We start from the raw sequence: 17,811 nt of genomic DNA on the forward strand, positions 1-17,811 counted from the left end.
TTCTCTGATCTAACACTTCCCTTTACACTCTTGACATATTTGAGTGCCAGGTATTTTGATACATCAGTAATAAGAAGAAAGTCTCTATTCTCATAGTGTTTAAACTTAAGTGGGGAGTAAGAAAAATAATTACATAAATAACTGTGTAATTACTGTTATGAAAAGTACCATAAAAGAAGAGATCAAAGTGAGAGGGAGAGGGCAGGTGGTTTGTGACTAGATTAGAAGAGGAGGCCTCCTTGAGGAACTTATATCACTCATCCTTCCAGAGAATAGATGTTGACCCATCTAGGAGAGGGACGAGGCACTCCAGGCAGAGGGAGGGCCATCTGCTTTGGCGCTGAAGCACGTGGCCCTCATCAGACTGCATGGCAGAGACAATGAAAAGAATCTGCAGCGAAAGACTGGGGTGGATGAAATGAGAGCAGTGTTCATAATGTAGCTTTGAGAGCAAGGGAATAAGGGAGAAAGATATTTCTAGTCCACTAGCGTGTAAGCATTTTGAGAACAATAGCCATACTTATTTACCCTTGAATTTACATTGCCTGATAGAGTATTTGACACAAAGTAGGCATGCAATAAAAATTTGTTGAATTGGGTGACTGGTTAATTGTTATATATTAGATTTTTTTGTTTTTTTTAGGGTTAGGATAGGAATTCCTTTGAAGATGAGAAAAATGTCATATCTATATCCCCTAAAACACCACACACATAAAATAAAGTATTTTAAGTATTGTTGATTTATCCCTGACTGCTTAAGTTTAGAAGTTACACAACTATTTAGTCTGTCAATAACCATTAAAATGCTAGCATCACATAACTAAATTAAAAATGCAGATTTAATGCATTAATAGAAAACAAACTAACACTTATTTATCTTCTCCAAATAGCATCTAAGAGCTAAAATATATAAATGCCCAGATTTTATAGAATTTGTCATTTGTTCCCAACTGCAAAGAATTTTAAGGAAGAGGTACTTCTGTGTTAAAAATCCACAATATCATTTAGTGCTGTTGAGATCTTCTATAAATAAGTAGCATCAGTAAATGGAACCTAAAGTAAGTTTTTCTTCCATTTTGAATTTTTTTATTCACTTTTACAAAAATGCAGCTGAAAGAGTCATTTTAACTGAAAGAATAAGATTAACATTTTTAAGTTGCATATGAAGTTAGTTGTCATAGTCATATAATTTTAATTTAATTCTTTAAAAAAACTCAGCATGGGAGCTAGCTTTCCAGATCTATATTTACATAGACTTCTCTAAAGTCTTTATTTTTTCATTTTATTGAGATATAATTGACATATAACATTCTACAAGTTTAAGGTGTATGCAGTGTGTTTATTTGATATACTTACTGTAACATACATACCAAAATCTATTAGCTAACACCTGTCATGTCACACAGTTACCACTTGTTTTGTGGTGAGAACAGTTGAGATCTGTCAGCACATTTCAAGTTTATAATACATGATTATTAATTATAATCACTATGCTATACATTAGATCCCCATAATTTATTCATCTAATAGCTGGAAGTTTGAGCTCTGACAAACTTACTGTGATCTTTTTTTCTTCCACCCCTCAGCCCCTGGTAATACCATTCTAAAAAAGAAGTCTCAGTTTTTATATATTTGGCTTTTTTAGAGTCCACATTTAGCATAATGCTCTCAAGGTCCATCCATTTTGTTGAAAATGGCAGGACGTCCTCCTTTCTCATGGCTGAATAATAATCTATTTATATATTTACTGCATCTTCTTTATCCATTTGTCTGTTGACAGACGAGCTGTTCCAATATGTTGGCTATACAATGGACATGGAATCCTAAGTCTTTAATTTGTTTTCTATAAATCAGTAATAATCATAGAGGTATAATTTAACTAGTTGAAAGATAAAAAATTCATCGGTCTTTACAAGCTCCTAAAATAAGGCATTTACTTAAGGGGATTCACTAGTATGCAAACACAATGTGTATGATAAAGCTTTTCTTGAGCTTGGAATATGTAGTTATTAGGGATGGTTTTCTGAAAGCTGTTAATAAACCAAGTAAAGTTCTAGAAGTGTGTTTTAATATGAAGAGCCTAGTTTTAGTAGAATCTGTATTCCTTTGTAGAAAACAGCCTGGTGAATTTTAATAGAAGAGCATATAGTACCACAGATATTCAAATTTATATGTTATAAAATTATTTACTTTTCATGTAAACACAAGGAAAACGAGTCACCCATCACCATAAGTCTTGATTTTTGAGTATTTAGTGACATAGATATCTATTATTTTCATATTCTCAAAAAGAAATACAGAGATCCTTCTTTAATTAGTTCATCTATATTTGTAACCATTCTTCAGTTTGAAATATGTTTTGGAAATTTTGCTATGATGTCAAAGGCCTTTGGAACAGTAAGTCTGTTCAATCCATAACTTAACAGAGTGTCCAATGACTTGATGCCAATTTTTATTTTCATTTCTGATTAGTATAATCTGATGGATCTGACAGTAACTGGTTTTTATTAATCCATATTCTAAGCTAGTTGAAAAGTAGTCATGTATTTTTCAGTAATCTTTGCATGGTATTCTCAACACCTTTATATATGACTGCCTGTAGTCAATTGTAGATTGTCCATAAGAAAATAGAGCAGAGGAATTAAATAGCACATGTGAAAAAAAGACATCATTTAGTTGGAAAAACTAAGGCAGGAGTCCTAATTCAAGTTCTAGCTCTGTTGCGATTATATAGAAGACAGAAGGTTCCCGTCCTTTATAGTATTTGGACTTAATAGTTTGGGTTAGTTAATTCAGTTGCCTAAGCTTTGGCATAAATGAAGCTCAAGTCACTGGTCTTGATATCCTAGGTGACAGCCTCAGATAGAGAAGAACTCTTTCAAAGTCACAGATGACAAGAGGGTGTTAGGTCAAGAGAAACTAAGTTTATGGGTTGGACATGCTCAAATCTGTTACTGCTACTTGAAAAACAACACAAAGCAAATATCCTGCTGATAGGTTTCTGTTTTATCATCTTCATATTGCTGAAGTTGTCACTCTTGCTGAACTAATCTGGAGCTGGTGTATCACAGCTAGTATTCACCTTGGCCAATAAAGTCATTCTCAAAGTTATAATAAACTCTTGTTTCTATCCAGGCTGATTAACCAGGTTTTAGAGGAAAAACTGAAAAAGCCTCTCTTGATGGTAGTGAGTCAGTAGTTAACTAAGCCATTAATTCTGAGTTCTATTCACTTATTATCATTTCCCCCTTCGTAACATTCATTTGCTCGATACTTTTGATCAGGTCCCTTATTTCCGCATATTATTTACTTAGTTCATACATACATTAAATAAATTAAGTTGGTAACAATGAATCTGCCTCAACTAACAGACAATAATAGCTGCAAGTAAGATTTTGTTCATGCTGTCTCCCAAAGATTTAAGTAATTTCAAGTTGTCTTTGGCCTTTAGTCTTATCTTTATAAACAAACGTAAACTGAAATCCAAATTCTGTTTCTGAGTACCAAATAGTGATCAGTTAAATTATTGACTATAACTGGTTTCTTTAAAAGAAGGAGAAGTTTTGATAACAGGAAATAAGAAAAATTTTTAGCTTTGGCAAAATCTCTGATAATAGCATCTTTTTCATTCTGCCAGACCAGAATTTGATTTCTATTATTTTATTTATAATGGCTTTCCCAACAATACTAAATATTGTGCTAAACAGTTTTTAGGATGGGCTTTCCTTAATTGACCTATTTCACAAGTAAGGAAACAGAGGCATCTCAGCCTACCAAATCTTAAGTCAAATTATGGTTGGACAGATAAAAATACTCATTTTTGTCTTGAATAAAGTATCATGATTATAATGCTATTAGCCTGTAAATAAAAGGACAGACTTAAAATTAATTGATCTTACTCTTTGCAAAAGACAGATGTATATTCATAAGAGATGAGGGAAACATAATTCGTCACTTAGTATGTAAGGCTATTCTCTGAAGACATTCCCCGCAATAGAATAATCTAACATAGCACTCTGAATAAACTTCCAAAGAACGTTTCTAGTGACTTTTATAAAAGAGAAACCAACAGGCTTACTGACTTGTATGAAGGCAGTAGATACATAGTTCACAGTATCTCCTTGAGCAAATTATAGGCCATTGAATAGCTTTTTTATTGCCTTCCCTTACATCCAGCATCCAACCCTCTGCATTCACTGATGTAGGGAAAGCACAGTTTATAATAAAATATTTTAAATGCCTGTAAAAGTAGTTTGAGCCTTTCACAAATATCTTCGAGCAAGAAGCTGGTATCTACACCTCCTACCTCAAGGAGAATAGGCTGTATTAAATTTTCAAAGGGAATCTCTTTAGAGTTTTTAGATAACCACAGGTAGGGACTTGTAGCTAGAGTAAAAAAGCTGAAGTGAAATTGGGACATCCCAAGGCCCTTCACCTTGTGTTTCCATTCCTTGACCACAGCTACCTTAAGGCACATGGCAAAGACCACGGAAGCCACTGTGCCAGGCAGGCATTGTGCAGATGTTAGCAGCTGTGACAGTACAGAGCCATCTCCAGTGAGAGCTACTCCAGCACAAAGAAATGCTCCTGTTATTGCCAGGAGCATGTTTCTGGGAGTCAGAGGATTTCTAAGGGCCTCTTTTCAGTGGGTTTATGATTCCTTCCATTTTAGTGAATAAAAGTTGGGGTAGAACCCTGTAAAATCAAATGGGAAACCCTGCACTGAAGTACAGGGTGTTTTTTTAATGAGATAAACATAACATAGTTCAGATTCAGAATTCACCTTTCCTTGCCTCACGGTCAGACATCAACCCTACCACTTGTATGAGAATCATTTCTATTTACTTATTTTCTCATTCCTTCATTAACTTTCTATTTATTCTGAGCTCTACACTGAAGGTTTAAACATTATAAGTTACACATCTGTAGTACCAAAAGATGATGACATGAATCATTGAGTACACACCTGATACAGGTTTGATGTAAATTACATCTCTAAGTTATTTGCATCACTAATCAAAAGTCTCCCTTAAAATATTTAATGTTAAATCTCTTTAGCTTTTTCTTAGCTCACTGAAGAGTCTTCCCAATTCTTTATCACTTGTGCATATACAGAAGGTACAAATATTTGAGTGTGTATTATGTACTTTCTTCAAGGGTACTTTTATGTAGGCTATTTATTCCTCAGAGTCATCCAATGAGACTAATTAGTATTAATCCTAATTTTACAGATGAGGAAACTGAGACCTAGTGAGATTAGATAACATGCTTAAGATCTGTAAGTAGCAAGTGGCTGGAGCCTCTATTTGAACCAAGTCGATAGATTTCTGAGCCTTTTTTTTAAAGATAAAATTGATATATAACATTGCATTAGTTTTAGATGCACCTGAGCCTGTACTTTTAACCACTTTTTCACAGTTCTTATTTAATGTATACATTTAACAAAATTCTTCACAACTCAGAAATTTGTAGTCATAGACTGATAAAGGCAAGCATTATACATTTTAAAGTAATTTGTTACAGATGAAATTTTATAACTTCCTCAGAAAAGTCAATGGTGCTTCCTTTTCTTTACCAGAGCTAAAACTCTCTATTTTATCTAATTTGAAATGCTTTTGTCATGCACATCATTATTTTATGTACTATCAAGAAAAAGCTTGGTTAATGAAACTGATCATAACAGCTCTTTCAGTCTTATTTGGGTATAGGTACTAATATATCTGAACACTTTTGTACATATGTAATATGTAAAGTAAATGGCATTAGATGTCCTGTAATTTCAACATATTCAGAGTCCAATTCTTCTGATTTCCCTTTTTTTAAAATTTTTTTATCATTAATCTACAATTACATGAAAAACATTATGTTTACTAGGGTCCTCCCTTCGCCAAGTCCCCCCCACAAACCCCATTACAGCCACTGTCCATCAGCATAGTAAGATGTTGTAGAATCACTACTTGTGTTCTCTGTGCTGCACAGCCCTCCCCATGCCCCACCCCCCCACATTATACATGCTAATCGTAATACCTCCTTTCTTTTTCTCCACCCTTTCCCTCCCTTCCCTCCCATCCTCCCCAGTCCCTTTCCCTTTGGTAACTGTTAGTCCATTCTTGGGTTCTGTGATTCTGCTGCTGTTTTGTTCCTTCAGTTTTTCTTTGTTTTTATACTCCACATATAAGTGAAATCATTTGGTACTTGTCTTTCTCTGCCTGGCTTATATCACTGAGCATAATACCCTCTAGCTCCATCCATGTTGTTGCAAATGGTAGACTTTGTTTTTTTCTTATGGCTGAATAATATTCCATTGTGTATATGTACCACATCTTCTTTATCCATTCATCTACTGATGGACACTTAGGTTGCTTCCATTTCTTGGCTATTGTAAATAGTGCAGCGATAAACATAGGGGTGCACTTGTCTTTTTCAAACTGGCTTGCTGCATTCTTAGGGTAAATGCCTAAAAGTGGAATTCCTGGGTCAAATGGTATTTCTATTTTGAGCTTTTTGAGGAACCTCCATACTGCTTTCCATAGTGGTTGAACTAATTTACATTCCCACCAGCAATGTAGGAGGGTTCCCCTTTCCCCACAACCTCACCAACATTAGTTTTTGTTTGTCTTTTGGATGGTAGCCATCCTTACTGGTGTGAGATGATATCTCATTGTGGTTTTAATTTGCATTTCTCTGATAACTAGCGATGTGGAGCATCTTTTCATATGTCTGTTGGCCATCTGAATTTCTTCTTTGGAGAACTGTCTGTTCAGCTCCTCTGCCCATTTTTTAATTGGATTATTTGCTTTTTGTTTGTTGAGGTGTGTGAGCTCTTTATATATTTTGGATGTCAAGCCTTTATCAGATCTGTCATTTATGAATATATTCTCCCATACTGTAGGGTACCTTTTTGTTCTATTGATGGTGTCCTTTGCTGTACAGAAGCTTTTCAGCTTGATGTAGTCCCACTTGTTCATTTTTGCTTTTGTTTTCCTTGCCCAGGGAGATATGTTCATGAAGAAGTTGCTCATATTTATATCTAAGAGATTTTTGCCTATGTTTTTTTCTAGGAGTTTTATGGTTTCGTGACTTACATTCAGGTCTTTGATCCATTTTGAATTTACTTTTGTGTATGGGGTTAGACAGTGATCCAGTTTCATTCTCTTACATGTAGCTGTCCAGTTTTGCCAGCACCATCTGTTGAAGAGACCGTCATTTCCCCATGGTATGTCCATGGCTCCTTTATCATATATTAATTGACCATATATGTTTGGGTTAATGTCTGGAGTCTCTATTCTGTTCCACTGGTCTGTGGCTCTGTTCTTGTGCCAGTACCAAATTGTCTTGATTACTGTGGCTTTGTAGTAGAGCTCGAAGTTGGGGAGCGAGATCCCCCCCTACTTTATTCTTCCTTCTCAGGATTGCTTTGGCTATTCGGGGTCTTTGGTGTTTCCATTCTGATTTCCCTTTTGACTAATTTATTTCCATGTTTTTCAACCCATTATCATCTTTTTGAACTATCAATAACATTGGTGATAGTTTTTCTTTAAAAACTACCTTGTATATGCCTCTGAGATTTTCTTCAAAGCCACTGTTCATTTTAAGCTTTAATATTTAAACTACTTTTTGATCCTAAAAGCCCTATTTCCCATGACCAAGTGATTTCTAGTTCATTACAGGGATAGTCCTTAAAACTTTATTAGCAAACATATCTCCATCTGTTTACCAGTAACCATCAGTTTCTATGTTGTATGTTAATCTAGACATACCAGGCTATGTGCAAAGATGATGGGTTGTGAGGCAGAGAAGAATCTGAGATGGAAAGTAAGATTTGAGGGGTTATCAAGGCATGCACTGAAAGCAAGTGTCAGAAGAGACAACACTTAGAAGCAGGGCAAAAACAACAGTGGGAACCTCTGATTAGAGGAACTCAAGGATAAGGAAGTTAACAAGTTGCCAAAATTACAGTAAGCTTTGAGAGACGCCTTGTTAAGCATTTAGGCAAATTGAGACTTTTAGCTGTATATATAGAAAAATTCCTTAGACCACTAGGCTATTTGTCTGGCAGGACCTGAAATCCCATCTCATTGAAGTCCTTTTGGCAATAAAAACTCTTAATAAGCAATACAAAGTTACTGTTTTCATGTAAGAGGTATTTCTTTCCTTTAAAAGAATAACTTAAATTGTATTAAGAAACACTAATTTAGACCCTAAACTGTTGCAGAAAGCATTAGTTTCTAAGTGGAACTAGCTTGAGGCCAACAGGCCAACGTGAGAGCACCTTGCCTTGAAGGTGGCACACAAGTAGGCTGAAGTCCAAGTTGGTTTGTGTTCACAGGTGTGAAGGCAGATGGAGAGGTGAACTGACAGGCAGATCCTGGGACACAGCAGTAGCAGGCTGCTCAAATCATCTCTTTTTCATAGTTAGGGAGTGACCTCACTACCAATACTGAGAATAATATGAGAAGTAAACCTATTGCAACTTATTTTAAAACTCTCTTTTAAAAGCTTATCAGGATATATTTCACAGTTCTACATAACTAACATGCTTAGGAGGTAGATGCAAGGGCATTTACTAGAGACTCTGATGGCATATCCTGGCCCCTGGAGCCATGGGAGAGAGGCAGCATTCTTGAATTCTTTAACTGACCTTTCGCATATATGGTTCACTCTACAGGTTAAATGAATGCATTGCTCATGCATTAGACTCTTAGTCTGTTAGTCTATTTATTAGATATTACTTCGGATGTACTTTTTCTTCTAGATTTTACATAATTAAGTAATGAAGTTTATTACTTTCTGAACTTTAAAGGAAAACTGAATTTCTAGTTTAAGAAATATTTCAGATGTGTTTTGGAGTGTTTTGAACTCCCTCACTGACTTCCAGAGCTGAAGCCAACAGGAAACCAGCTGTTGCTTTTTGAAGGGAAACTACCAAATAGTCACAAGAATAAAGAATTATTTTGCCCTTATTCCAGCATTCAGACATGAAATCATAGTGGTATTTCAGTACCTCCTCTGACTATTGGTGTAACCAGCTAACAATTTGGTGGTTTCTTTTGAAAAGTTAACTTAATTTGAAACTATCAAACCTGTACCTGTAGAAAAGGACCAAATTTGCAACCAGAGAACCCCAACCTTTTACTTTTAAAAATATTCCTGAAAAGTTTTAAGATGCTGACTTAAAATTTTGTCATCAGATTTAACACCAAGATATTAATGACTGCTTAAAATCAGTCTAATGGGGGTGTGGGGGGAATGTGGTACCTTAAAGTTGCAGATAAAAGAAAATAACTTTTTTTTTTAATTGCAAAAATGCACCAAGTATTTAAAATTATATATAAGGGCTGAACACATCTGGAATTACTGAGATAGCTCACATGTAGAACTTCCTTAAGAATTCTCTGGGCATTGATTTAAGTTCAAATTTTGTAGGATATTCTAATATACTAGGTGGTGGAAGCAATATATGAAGAAGCCATAAAGATAAAGTAGGGCAGGTTGACAAAAATCAAAAACATTTTATTTCCTAAATTGCATTTCACTCTGTGCTCTAGAAGGATTATTAAATGAGCTGCTGATAAAATAGAGGAAGCAAGAATATTCTGAATGATGCAGCTTTACCAACAATGATAAAATTTTGGTTGATATTGCAAACCAGTCTTAAAACCACATTTATGTACTTTGGAACCAAGTATAAGAAAATGCAGAAACAAAAAAAGCAGCACTGAACTACATTCCGGTAGGATTATTAAGTTTCAGATTGTTATTTATTGTACTCTTGTATAATATGCATAAAAGTATTTGATAAGACAGTTATCTTCAACATTTATTTTTTTTGTTTAAGTGCCGTTAGCAGTGCTTTGGGGCTCTGCAAAGTAAAGAAAAAATAGGTTAGTGGGACTGTTGGACAGCTTATCTGTTGCCAGATCTCACAACTTAATATACCAGAGCCTCAAGACATGCTCATGGAAAGGAAGTCAACAAGTTACAGTATATCAGGGCTTGATTCCTTCATCTTTTCTATCCTGTTCCAGAGGCTCCATCTCAATTTCTTTCTTTCCCAAACCAATTTTTAATTATACCTTGTCTATGTTCCATTCCTTTCCTATGCATATTCCTGCCTCTGTAATCCCCCTTCTCCTGTCTACTTCTTATCATCATCTCCAGATGCCCACTCACCTCCTTCCTTTTCATTTTGGACTCTTACTATATGTGTCACAGCCATTCTGTTTCCTGCCCACCCAATCTCTGCCCATGCCAACAAACACAGACATGAATGGAGCAGCTTAGAGGTCACTTTGCCCAGCTAACAAGACCTGACTTTCCAGCTCTTATTATTTGTAATCCTAGAGTAACAGTTTCTAAAAGTGTTTAGAAAGGCTTTTTTTCCCTCATAGTTGTGTAATGTTTTTTAAATTAAAGTATAATTTATGTGTAGTAAAATTCACCCTTTCTGCTGTAACGTTTTATGAGTTTTGACAAATTTGTGTAATTGCATAGCAACACAATCAAGGTAAAAAAGAGTTCTATCACCACCACCCCTCCTCAAAAATTCTCTTCTGCTCTTTGGTAGTTAACCTCTTTCCCTACCCACCCCCTCAAGCCCCTAGCAGCTGGTGATCTGTTTTTCATCACTATAGGTTTGCCTTTTCCCTAATCCCATATAAATGGAATCATACAGTATGTAGCTTTATCCCTTTTAAAAAAAGTTACTGTAAAGTATATATAACGTAAAATTTATCATCTTAACCATTATAAAGTGTACACATCAGTACACATTGTTAAACATATTCACATTGTGTGGAACCAATTTATATAGAACTCTTTTCATCTTGCAAAACAAAAACTCCTAAACCCATTAAAGAACTCTCCATTCCTCTCTTCCCACCAGCACCTGTCCACCACCCTTCTGCTTTCTGTCTCTATGAATTTGACTACTTTAGATAATTTATGTAAGTGGAATTGTACAATATTTGTCTTTTTGTAACTGGTTCATTTCACTTAGCATAATGTCCTCAAGGTTCATCATGTCATAGCATGTCAGAATTTCCTTCCATTTTAAGGTTCAATAATACTCCATTATATGTATATACCATATTTTGTTTATTCAGATGTCACTAGACACTTGGGTTCCCTTGCCTTTTGACTGTTGTGAATAATGGTATGAATATTGCTTTCCAAATATCTTTTAGATAGGATTCTGAAAAGTGGAATTACTAGATCACATGGTAATTTTATTTTTAATTTTGGGGGAACCACTGTACTGTTTCCCACAGAAGCTGTTCCATTTTACATTTGTATTTTCTTTTTTTTGGGTAACCATCCTAATGGGTGTGAAATGACATCTCATTGTTGTCTTAATTTTCATTTCCCTGATGATTAGTTATATTGGGCATCTTTTCAGGTGGTTATTTGTCATTTGAGTTTCTTCTTTGGAGAAATGTCTTTTACCCATTTTTTAAATCAGGTTATTTGTTTTGTGTTGTTGAGTTTTAGGAGTTCTTTTTGTACTCTGGATATTGACTCTTCATCAGATATATGATTTGGAGGTACTTTTTTTCCTATTCTGTTGATTGTATTCTTTCATGCACAGAAGTTTTAAATTCTGCTGTAGTCCAAATTTATTTATTTTTTCTTTTTATTGTCTGTGCTTTTTATGTTATGTCTAAGAAATCATTGCTTGTTCAATGTCATGAAGCTTTTCCCCTGTGTTTTCTTCTTGAGTTTTATAGTTTTAGCTCTTACAGTTAGGTCTTTGACCCAATTTTTTAGTTAATTTTCATGTGTGCTATGAGACAGAGGTCCAGCTGCATTCTTTTACATGTGGAGGTCCAGTTTTCCCAGCACCATTTGTTGCACAGATCCTTTCCACATTGAATGATCCTGGCAACCATTTATGTGAAAATCATTTAAGCATATATGTGACAATTTATTTCTAGACTCTGTTCTTTTCCACTGGTCTATGTGCCTGTCTTTATGCCAATACCACACTCACTGTTTTGAAATCAGGAAATGTAAGACAGCCAACTTTGTTCATCTTTTTAAATGTTGTTTTGGCCATTCAGAAACCCTTGACATACCATATGAATTTTAGGATGGAGTTTTCTGTATCTCAGAAATTTTGATAAGAATTTTTGATAAGAAATTCTTATCAAAGAAATTTTGATAAGAATTACATTGACTGTGTGGATCACTTTGGATAGTATCAACAACTTCACAATTAAGTCTTACAGTCCATGTACATGGGATATCTTTCTATTTATTTATACCTTCTTTAATTTATTTAAGCAATCTTTTTTTTAAAATTTTCTATTAAGGTATGACTGATATACGTGCTTATGAAGGTTTCACATGAAAAAACAATGTGGTTACTATATTTATCCATATTATCAAGTCCTCACCCATACCCCAATGCAGTCACTGTCCATCAGTGCAGCAAGTTGCCAGAGACCTACTGTGTGCCTTCTCTGTGCTACACTGTTCTCCCTGTGATCCCCTACACCATGTGTACCAAACATAATACCCCTCAATCCCCTTCTCCCTCCCTCCCCACCCGCCCTCCCACACGCCTCCCCTTGGTAACCACTAGTTCATTCTTAGAGTCTCTGAGTCTGCTGTCATTTTGTTCCTTCAGTTTTGCTTCATTGTTATACTCTACAAATGAGGAAAATCATTTGGCATTTGTCTTTCTCCGCCAGGCTTATTTCACTGAGCATAATGTCCTCCAACTCCATCCACGTTGTTGCAAATGGTAGGGTTTGTTTCTTTCTTACGGTTGAATAGTATTCCATTGTATATATGTACCACATCTTCTTTATCCATTTATCTACTGATGGACACTTAGGTTGCTTCCATATCTTGGCTATTGTAAAAGGTGCTGCAATAAACATAGGGGTTCATATGTCTTTTTGAATCTGAGAAGTTGTATTCTTTGGATAAATTCCAAGGACTGGGATTCTGGGGTCAAATGGTATTTCTATTTTTAGTTTTTTGAGGAACCTCCACATTGCTGTCCACAATGGTTGAACTAGCTTACATTCCCAGCAGCAGTGTAGGAGGGTTCCCCTTTCTCCACATCCTCGCCAGCATTTATTGTTCTTAATCTTTTCGATGCTGGCCATCCTTACTGGTGTGAGGTGATATCTCATTGTGGTCTTAATTTGCATTTCCGTGATGATTAGTGATGTGGAGCATCTTTTCATGTGTCTGTTGGCCATCTGAGTTTCTTCTTTGGAACACTGTCTCTTCATATCCTCTGCCCATTTGTTAGTCAGGTTATTTGCTTTTTGGGTGTTGAGGCATGTAAGTTCTTTATATATTTTGAATGTTAACCCCTTGTCAGATATGTCATTTACAAATATATTCTCCCATACTGTAGGATGCCGTTTTGTTCTGTTGATGTTGTCCTTTGCCATACAGAGACTTTTTAGTTTGATGTAGTCCCACGAGTTCATTTTTGCTTTTGTTTCCCTTGCTGAAGGAGATGCGTTCAGGAAGAAGTTGCTCATGCTTATATGCAGATGTTTGCCTATGTTGTCTTCTAAGAGTTTTATGGCTTCGTGACTTACATTCAAGTCTTTAATTGATTTCGAGTTTACTTTTGTGTATGGGGTTAAACAATAATCCAGTTTCTCTCTCTTGCATGTAGCTGTCCAGTTTTGCCAACATCAGCTGTTGAAGAGGCTGTCGTTTCCCCATTGTATGTCCATGGCTCCTTTATCATATATTAATTGACCATATATGGTTGGGTTTATATCATGGCTCTCTAGTCTGTTCCACTGGTCTATGGGTCTGTTCTTGTGCCAGTACCAAATTGTCTTGATTACTGTGGCTTTGTAGTAGAGCTTGAAGTTGGGGAGCATAATCCCCCCAGCTTTAGTCTTCCCTCTCAGAATTGCTTTGGCTGTTCGAGGTCTTTTGTGATTCCATATGAATTTTAGGATAATTTTCTCTAGTTCGTTGAAGAATGCTGTTGGTATTTTTATAGAAATTGCATTGAATCTATAGATTGCTTTAGGCAGGATGGCCATTTTGACAATTTTAATTTTTCCTATCCATGAGCCTGGGATGTGTTTCCATTTATTGGTATCTTCTTTAATTTCTCTCATGAGTGTCTTGTAGGTCTTTCACTTCCGTGGTTAAGTTTATTCCTAGGTATCTTATTCCTTTTGATGCAATTGTGAATGGAATTGTTTTCCTGCTTTCTCTGTCTGCTAGTTCATTGTTAGTATATAGGAATGCCACAGATTTCTGTGTATTAATTTTGTATCCTGCAACTTTGCTGAATTCAGATATTAGATCTAGTAGTTTAGGAGTGGATTCTTTAGGGTTTTTATGTACAATATCATGTCATCTGCAAACGGGAACAGTTTAACTTCTTCCTTGCCAATTTGGATGCCTTTTATTTCTTTGTGTTGTCTGATTGCCATGGCTAGGACCTCCAGTACTATGTTTAGTAGAATTGGGGAAAGTGGGCATCCTTGTCTTGTTCCCGATTTTAAAGGAAAAGTTTTCGGCTTCTCACTGTTAAGTATAATGTCGGCTGTGGGTTTCTCATATGGCCTTTATTATGTTGAGGTACTTGCCCTCTATACCCATTTTGTTGAGAGTTTTTATCATGAATGGATGTTGAATTTTGTCAAATGCTTTTTCAGCATCTATGGAGATGATCATGTGGTTTTTGTCCTTCTTTTTGTTGATATGGTGGATGATGTTGATGGATTTTCAAATATTGTACCATCCTTGCATCCCTGGAATAGATCCTACTTGATCCTGATGGGTGATCTTTTTTAATGTATTTTTTGACTTCAGTTTGCTAATATTTTGTTGAGTATTTTTGCATCTATGTTCATCAGGGATATTCTACTCTTTGGAAAACTTAAAGAAGGATGGGTATTAGTTCTTCAGTAAATGTTTGATAAAATTCAGCGGTGAAGCCATCTGGTCCAGGCGTTTTGTTCTTAGGTAGTTTTTTGATTACCAGTTCAATTTCGTTGCTGGTAATTGGTCTGTTCAGATTTTCTGTTTCTTCCTTGGTCAGCCTTGGAAGGTTGTATATTTCTAGAAAATTTTCCATTTCTTCTAGATTATCCAGTTTGTTAGCATATAATTTTTCATAGTATTCTCTACTAATTCTTTGTATTTCTATGGTGTCCGTAGTGATTTTTCCTTCCTCATTTCTGATTCTGTTTATATGTGTAGACTCTCTTTTTTTCTTGTTAAGTCTGGCTAGGGGTTTATCTAATTTGTTTATTTTCTCAAAGAACCAGCTCTTGCTTTCATTGATTCTTTCTATTGTTTTATTCTTCTTGATTTTATTTATTTCTGCTCTAATCTTTATTATGTCCCTCCTTCTACTGACTTTAGGAATCATTTGTTCTTCTTTTTCTATTTTCATTAGTTGTGAGTTTAGACTGCTTATATGGGATTGTTCTTTCTTCCTGAGGTAGGCCTGTATTGCAATATACTTTGCTCTTAGTATGGCCTTGGCTGCATCTCACAGATTTTGTAGTGGTGTTTGTTTATTATTGTTGTCATTCATCTCCATATATTGCTTGATCTCTGTTTTTATTTGTTCATTGATCCATTGTGATTTAGGAGTATGTTGTGGAGCCTCTATGTGTTTGTGGGATTTTTCATTTTCTTTGTGTAATTTATTTCCAGTTTCTGAGAAACTGGTTGGTACAATTTCAATCTTTTTGAGTTTACTGTGGCCTAGTATATGATCTATTCTTGAAAATGTTCCTATTTATGCAATCTTTTACAATTTTCAGTGTATAAGTCTTTCACCTCTTTGTTTAAATTCATTCCTGACATTTTATTCTCTTGGATGATATAGTAAATAGAATTATTTTCTTAATTCCCTTTTCTGATTGTTCAGTTTGTATGAAATCACAACTTTTTGCATGTTGATTTTTATATCCTGCAACTTTAGTGAGCTCATTTATTAGTTTTGACAACTTTTTTGTGGAATCTTTAGGGTTTTTCTACGTATAAGATCATATTACCTGCAGAGAGAATTTTCCTTCTTTTCCAGTTTCAGTGCCTATTATTTCATTTTCTTGCCTAATTGCACTGTCTAGGACTCCTAGTAGTATGTTGAATTTGAAGTGGTAGAAGGGTGTGTCTTTGTCTTGTGTCTGATCTTAGAGGAAAAAGTATCATTCTTCACTTTTGAAACTGAGGTTCGCTGTGTGCTTGTCATATATGGCCTTTATTATGTTGTTGTAGTTTCCTTCTCTTCCTAGTTTATTGAGTTTTTATCATGAAAGGGTGTTGAATTTTGTTAACTGCTTTTTCTACATCATTTGAAATGATCATGTGATTTCTTTTTTCATTTTGTTAATGTGAATCACATTGATAAATTTTTGGTTGGTGAACCTTTCCTGCATTCCAGGATCTCTTCATTTGAGTTAATTTTTTACATGGGATTAGAGATATATGTCAAGATGTGGGAGTTTTTTGTATGTGGTTACCTAGTTTCAGCACCATTTGTTTAAAAGACTTTCTCCTTTGAACTGCCTTTAGGTCCTTTATACTTACCTTCATTTTAATCATTTTCAGATACTTTTATTTCTTTGTGGATATCTATGTTTCTGTTTGGTATCATACAAGAATTTGCTTTAATGTTTCCTATAATATGTGTCTTCTGGTAATACATTTCCTCAGCTTTTGTTTGTCTGAAAACTATTTCACCTTCATTTAGAAAGGTATGTCATTGGGTAGAATTCTGGGTTGATAATTCTTTTTTTCTTTTAGCACTGCCACTTCAGTGTCTTCTGGGTTACACAGTTTGTGATGAGAAACCAACTATAATTGTTACTTTTATTCCTCTATATGTAATGTGTTTTTGAGCTTTTAGGTTTGTGACTTAGTCTTTTATTGTTTTTTGAAAATTCTCAGCCATTGACTCTTTAAGTGTTTCTTCTGCCCTCTTCTCTCTCTCCTGGGATGATAGTTACATATTTGTTAGTTTGATACTGACCATGATGTATTGGTTACCCTGTTTCTTTTTTCATTTTTTTTTCTCTTTTATATTTCAGTTTGGCTAATTTGAGCTCATATAAAAAGAATTCCTGTCAATTGGTATTAATTTATAAACTGCACTGAAACAAGACATTTTGTTCATAAATATTAGCCTAAACAGGTCCTTTGTAGATTCTCCAAGTCCCAAATCTGTGTTTTATACATGGAATTCCTGATATCTTATATGTATGCATGATTGATTTAAAATGAAAATCAAGAAACTGCGTAGATTCTACTAATGAAGGCTAGTGTGAAATTCCCTTCCTAATGTGAGATTCAAAATACTTGAATTTAAGGATTTTATTAGTATTTAATACTTAAGATTTCAGTGTTGCATTTACTATTCATTATATTAATTAACTTAATACTAAATTGGTTTTGTATTTATTTTATGGAGAATACCTGTTACTTTAATGAATACCTAAATCGGTGAAAAGAAATGAATGCAGAGTCTTCTAGACTGCTGCTGAATACAGAAAAATGTGGGAAAATTGATAGAAAGGAGAATGAGAATCCAACTGGGAAGGAGACCATCACAGAAAAGCCAGCTTGACTAGAACAGGAGCTATAACCCTTATGCTTCAGTCCAGGAAGATAGGGCAAAACTGATACCAAGCAATTAACTCAGTTCTACATGGACATTGACCAGATATCCCCAGATTTTAACTCATTTCTGACACAGTCTACCTGGAGATAGCCAGAGTCCACAAGTTAAGGGCTCAGTCCTAGAGACTGCCTCCTCTTGAGTTGCCAGTTGCAAGTGTAAGTTATTACCTGTGTTTCCTTCTGATT

At 35.1% G+C, this 17,811-nt stretch overlaps 1 protein-coding gene and 1 long non-coding RNA gene across 2 annotated transcripts in view; one reads left to right on the top strand and one right to left on the bottom strand.

Moving 5' to 3' along the window:
* HOMER1 (homer scaffold protein 1) overlaps positions 1–17,811 on the top strand; it is a 129,350-nt gene that overhangs the window by 87,759 nt on the left and 23,780 nt on the right. The window lies entirely within an intron of this gene.
* Positions 9,698–17,811, bottom strand: part of LOC140849006 (uncharacterized) — a 38,022-nt gene continuing 29,908 nt past the window's right edge. The window contains exon 3 of the long non-coding RNA XR_012130429.1: positions 9,698–9,862. This is a non-coding gene — a long non-coding RNA (uncharacterized lncRNA). The remainder of the gene's footprint in view (positions 9,863–17,811) is intronic.

Source organism: Manis javanica, chromosome 1 (assembly GCF_040802235.1).
Source record: "Manis javanica isolate MJ-LG chromosome 1, MJ_LKY, whole genome shotgun sequence".
In the NCBI taxonomy this organism is placed as follows: domain Eukaryota; kingdom Metazoa; phylum Chordata; class Mammalia; order Pholidota; family Manidae; genus Manis; species Manis javanica.